Genomic DNA, 6,551 nt, shown 5'->3' on the forward strand with positions numbered 1-6,551 from the left:
TTACCTTCCATCTCAATAATGGATTCCTAGTGATCGCCATGCTTGTTGTCCACAATTGCATAAATCTAAGGAATTCTATGACCAGCATCCCCAATTTTCTGCACCTCCTTAGCACTATAGATCTTAGGCCTTCCACCCTGGTACAATGGAAAATTCTTCTTGTGATGATCTTTGCCACAAATCCATCATTGCAGCAGTCCTCTACCATCAGCTCTATTTTGTTGCTCTCTAGGCTATGACCCATGTCCCCTCTCAGTTGCATTAAAATTCTTGTAAGGAACCACATTCTATTTCTCACTTGCATCTTGAGGTATTCCTCGTTTCGGTGGCCACTTCCCTTTAACTTTCTCATTCCCCTTCATATCAGGGTTAGGATTAGATTTATGCTATGATTTCTCACAATAATGCTTCAGTTTCCTGATGGATTCCTCCAATGACCATGGCTCATCAAACTCAACCTGGTCTCTATATGCTACGAGAAACCCACTAATGAACCTTTGAATATTCACTTTACCATCCTTGAGGTAAGGCACATACCTCAACAACTCTAGAAACCTACTAGTATACTCATCATCTGTCATGGAACCCATTTGCAACTCATAAAAAACCTTAGCTCTCTCATCATAATACCTTTCTGATAGGTACTTCTTCTTGAAGAGTCTCTCGAACTCATCCCAAATCAACTCTTCTTCTAGAATGCCTCTGAAATTATTCACATATTCCCACCAGATATATGTTTTCCCTTTAATATTGAAGGTGGATATTTTAGCTTTCATGTTCTCTGAATAGTTATGTAATCTAAAGAATTTATTCATCCCAAGAAACCATGCCTCTATATCTTTTGACTTCTTCATCTCTCCATCAAATGTAGGAGGCTTGACTTTATTGAAATCCTCTAGCCAGTACTCATTCCTCCTCTAAGGATGAGGATGGTGATGACTATGATGTCTCTTGGAGGAAGAATTATAGTGAAATCCATACATACTAGCCCACCTCTAAATGTGTCCACTCTATTCAACATGTATTATGATCGAGACCTGCTACCATATGCCCCATTAGTCTTCTCTTCCTATTCTTGACTAATCCTCAACTGTCCTTGTTTCTGCAAGTTTCACAAACTCTAAAGGATGTCTGCATTAACTTGTGCCTACTTTTCCTAAGCCCTTGCAAGCCTTTCCTGAGCCTCAACCAACCTGTCATTGTCTTCCTTACAACTTCTGATCTCTTCCCTCAAAATCCTCAATGTATATGTTATATTAGGAGAATACACATCTCCTTGTTGCCCAACTAATCTGTAGGGAGAGTCACGTGAACTGTAGTCCACCATTTTGCTCGTCATCTTTGATTCTCTTTCTCCTGCAAGTATACCATGCCAGATAAATCAAATAGATACCAAAACCAAAATCATACCTCAATGACATTTAGGGGAGGATTATCTCATCTGCAAAATCATTCCACATTAGCATGATACATGTATAATAATAATCACATCAATATGCCAACATCATGCATGACAATACCAGCTACATACCATGACCTCATGCATGACAAGCATAACCATGGAAATGCATGCATAACCACATGCATATATCCCATCAAGTCCAAGTGTTTGAACCATGCTATGATACCACTCTATGGTATCATATATTATCCCAAAGAGAGTGCAACTTGCTCTGATACCACTTTGTAATGCCACCTCCAACATTTACCCACTTTCACCAGCCTGTCAAGTAAACATGAGTGGAAGGATACTATAACATGAATCAACCTCCTAAGTACAATTAAGTAAGTGGAATCGACAAACTGAAACTTCATTGACTTCCCTCAGGTGCTACAAGACCCCCAGGAGCTAAACAACCACTCCAGGTGCCCAGACCCTAAGATAAATTTCTTTTTCAATGATATGGAGCCTTAGTCACTTGCATAACAAGGCAAGCCAATGACACTAACCCTCTAGTAACATGGATAACCCTACTTCCCAGCGATTGTAGACTAATTTACTCAGTTTTGTGCATGTGACCCTGAGATCTGAGCCCCTTTTTCATGGCTAGGATCCATACCTCCGCCCAGAACTTAATGAGACTTTCTATAATAACAAATGACACAAGGGCAAAACCTTTAACACAAAACTAAGACAAGGACTTGACCTAACCAGGTCTAACCATGAAATCCATTCCATCAAATACATAGTGAACATGAAATCTACAGGTCATGAATGCATATCTAAATATAGAGATATGAAACTTATATGAGAATCATAAAGAAAGTCTAATGCCCTCTCACAATGGTTGCAATAACATCTATTAGGTCATACATTCATTAACCATTCACTTACCAACTAAAACTTGATAAGAGCCACAACTTGAATCTATCATAAAACCATGCTTATAACCAGCATATAACCAGAATAATAACAATGATAGAAAAACCATTAAAGCCACATCTTAACAAGTACATTTACTCATAAAATAAAAGAGGAACTTAGCTCTTATTAACATATGAAAAAGGAAACCAAGTTAGGTATTTCCACGTACCACCCGACGATAGATTGGGCTGAACCAAATCTTTATTTCAGCCAATCACCCTTGTGCCATATTCCAAGCATGAATGTGGGATCTCATGGGATAGACCAATCCATATACAACCAAGGAAATCCATTGGTTAAACCACCTCCACCCTCACCCTACCTTGATCTCACCTAAATCGGCCTCGAGATCATAAAACCAAACCGAGCTTAGATGCCTCGGTATTCCTTCACCGTCCCTTGTGGAATTTTCCTGTCTCCACCCACATGTCAAAGGCTTCTCGGAGAAAACTATCTCCACCCCCAACCCTTGGGATTTTCCTGAGACCTACTCACCCAGATCCAAAACCTTCCAGCAATCTAAATCTCAACCAAGAATGAATCTCATCACACCATGGCTATCTCGAAATGGAAAGGCAAGGCTAAAACCAATTTCAAACTTGGAAAAACCCATGTCAATGACAACAAATAAACTAAATACACACATGCATATATCATGGATGCCAAAACTAGCTAGGAAACCATACATGCAACCTATTACCTGCAAGTATTCGCATTGAAGCTGCTTCATACAACTCTTCCTTGTTTTGTCCTTTCTTTCCTCGTCCTTCCTTTGCTTGCTTTCTTCTATTATCCTCTTGGTGCTCTTCTCCTCTCTGAAACCAATTCCAAAACTAAACTAAGAAAAGGCCCCAAACTGATGCTTTGACATCTTTTTATTATTGATGCCTCTAATTTCTTCAATTTTCCTCAATTTTCCTTCAATTTCCTCCTCACATGCAACCTATGACCTTTCATCTCCCTTTTCTCCCAATTTCCTTTATTTTCATAAAATAAATGCCAATAATGCCTTTTTGCCTTTTCAAATCCTTTTTCAATGCCTTTGCCAATTTCCCTTAGCCATAATAAACCAAATGAACTCCCACTAGGATGTTTTTCCCAACATTTAGCTTGGAATATGTGTCCCGTGACCTTGGTCTTATTTTTCCTTTATTAACTTTATTACATGAACTTTTAACCCAGGATTATTACGTTCTCTTTCTCTCTTCTTATTCCTTGGATTATCACGACATTAACTTTTATAATGTCCCTTTTTGTGGCAATTATAGCATATTTGATAGATCAACCTTCTTCTTTGGTCCTTTGAACTTCTTGTGATGAGTAGAGTAGGCATTTGAGGTGTTGTCTTCTTCATCCTCCTTCTTGTTATTTACTTATGAGATGTGGAATTATTCGTGCATGCATTCCACATTTGTTCTGCTAGCACTTTATTTATACCTATGAAAGGTCAAAATAGTTTAAAAAATACTTGTCTATCTTATTTTCAATAAACTGTTTTTGAATGCTAGAAAAAATACTAAAGTTAAGTGTTAATTGAGAGCTATGGGTCATGAAGCATACTTTTTTTTTTTTATGAAAAAACAACCATAGGATTTTGGATTTATCAAACGGCTTATTAAACCACCCCTAAGCTCCTAACTAAGTTTTGCAGCTAATTAGATCAAGTTTATTGAAGACAGGTGTCACTAAGAAAATATTTTCTAGCGCCTACAAGTCGTGCTATGAAATATTTTCATAGCGCCTACAAGTTTTTCTAACCACCACTTAGGTGATTTCAAACACTTAAACAATTTTTGAAACAGTTTAACTCATGTTACAAGTTGATGCGACATATGGAGGGGTTTCGAAGCGTTAAAAGAGGGTTTTAGAGGTAAAATCTAAAAACTGAAACTGTACATAAAAGATCCATATCCAACATACCCAGGAAACTAGTTTGCGTCAGACAGAGGAGATTTTAATAGTTTTGACAATGTGTTGGAAGGTGTTAAGATTATTTTCAATTGAGGAATGGAAAATTTTGGGCACATTAAGCGATATGAACCTGATGGCATCGAATGGTTTCAAGCATATGAGGAGTTAATCCTTGTTTTCACAAATGCATGCTAGGAACCTATTTTTCACTGTTTCAATGGTTATAATCTAAGTTGGTGCCATGATTTCATCAAATCCTTTGATGGAAACACATATAGGGTAAGGTACATGCAATTTCAAGTGAAAAAAGTTGCAGAGGTAACAAGTTTACCAACTAAAGGAGAGAAGTGGTTTAAGAAGAAATGCGACAACACTCTGTTTTTTCTTGTTTTAGCCAATGTGTTTAAACCGATATTCCAAGAAGGTGGTCATTAATTTTAAAACAGAAAAAAGAGTTTTTTTGTTAGGAATAGGTTGATTGAAAAAAAAACCTCTTTCATATTTTACCTATCCATCATGGTTTGGAAAATACAGAGGAATATGTGAGGCCTATTTTTCCAGATTTTGTAATTTTATTTTTTCCTATTTTAGTCATTGCTTTCAAACACATATTCCAAACATATGGAGATGATTTTTTAAAACAAAAAGAGTTTTGTGTTGGTAACATGCTCATTTAGAAAAAACTCTCTCATTTTTATAACATATATCATTTTTTGATATATTCGAATGTATCTTTGAGGCCCATGTTTCCATATTTTTCAAAATTCTATTTCCTATAAAAATGCCAACTCAACAGTTGAAGGTCACCTCATCAATTTGACTTGAGGATCAAATATTATCTCCTCCTTGATTATTTCAAAGAGGAAACCAAATATGGGTGAAGAGGTTTTTAGATCCATTTCTTTTGGATCTTGATGATTATTGTGATTAAGACGTTCCACGGATTGTGGATTTGAAACCTATGTAGTGTTTCTATAAATTAAATGTAAAAGGAGGACCAAGGGTTGGATTCTGAGTAAAAGAAGTCTTTTCTTTTGTGTTCTTGTCAAATTATATGATTTTTATAGTGCCAATACTAGAATATTGTGATTAATGACATGAATATTCTTGTGATGGTGTTCTCAGTCTATGTTTCTTTAAGTGACATTTTTTTCCTTCTATGTGATGCCCATTATGGTATGCCTTATGATGTTTGAATAAAGGTAATGTGACAAAATTCATTGTTTTAATTCCCTGCTTCATGTATTCTAAACATATGCACTCTTTATTCTAGAGCTACTAGGATTCATGTTTCATGCCTTGTTGTAGTGGATTGTTGTTTCTATATTCTACTATCATCTCAAATGACATTTTGATAGGTCTAAAGTACGCCATATACCCTGCCTCTGTCCATCTTGATCATGCAACCAGTGTCTTCGTAATTACATATTAAACCTAGTTTGTTGACTCCATTGTCCAATGGACTGATTGTCTCATACCCAACCAAACCCTACTTCTATACCACTTAATTGAAGATCTAGTCATTGTTTTCAAGACACAATTACTTGCTAAGAATTTAGTGATTAAGCTATCGGAGAGAGCCTTCTCGGATTGAAGGCACTAACCTTCAATCTACAAGCCTGGTTTGAAAAGGTTACCTTAGGAGTTTTCTGTTACAGCCAAGAAAAGTTTCTGAGTGATAACATGTTCAAAGGTAGGTATGTCTTTCCAGCTGCTAATTCCTAATGCAAAAGCACTCCAAGATCTTGGTAGACCTAGCAGAGAAGCAATCACTAGTTCCTTTTATAGTACAACTTCATCTATATCTTAGATTTCATCTCTTACCCTAAAGATAATTTCTTGAGTGGAATCTATATTAGATATGTATGGGATTAGATTGTCCTTTACTCCCTCTACTATCATATTCATGGCTAAGATGTCGGTTTCCATGAAATTCTCCTTTCCTGCATCATCTGTAGGTTTCTTGACTTTTCCTTAAATGAGATCCAAAACATTATGCTTAACGAGAATACGATTTATCCTCTTCTTCCATGCCCTGTAGTTGGAGGCTCCTTCTTAGATTACTTTTTGTCTTCATTGTGGTTGACATGGTCTCTATAGATAGTAGGCTTCTCTTCTTATATGATCCTTTTCTTAATGGACTTCTCTTGTTCCTTCTTCCTTAACCTTTCTTTCAATTAACCTTCATGTTACCTTTTTCCTTCCTTCTTTACCTTAGATCTAATACCATGTTAGAAAATTAGAAAAGAAAAACTATTTCCTTATGTTGATAATT

Source organism: Pinus tabuliformis, chromosome 4_1 (genome assembly GCF_031772625.1).
Source record: "Pinus tabuliformis cultivar Carrire ecotype Pingquan chromosome 4_1, CPIR1, whole genome shotgun sequence".
Taxonomy (NCBI): domain Eukaryota; kingdom Viridiplantae; phylum Streptophyta; class Pinopsida; order Pinales; family Pinaceae; genus Pinus; species Pinus tabuliformis.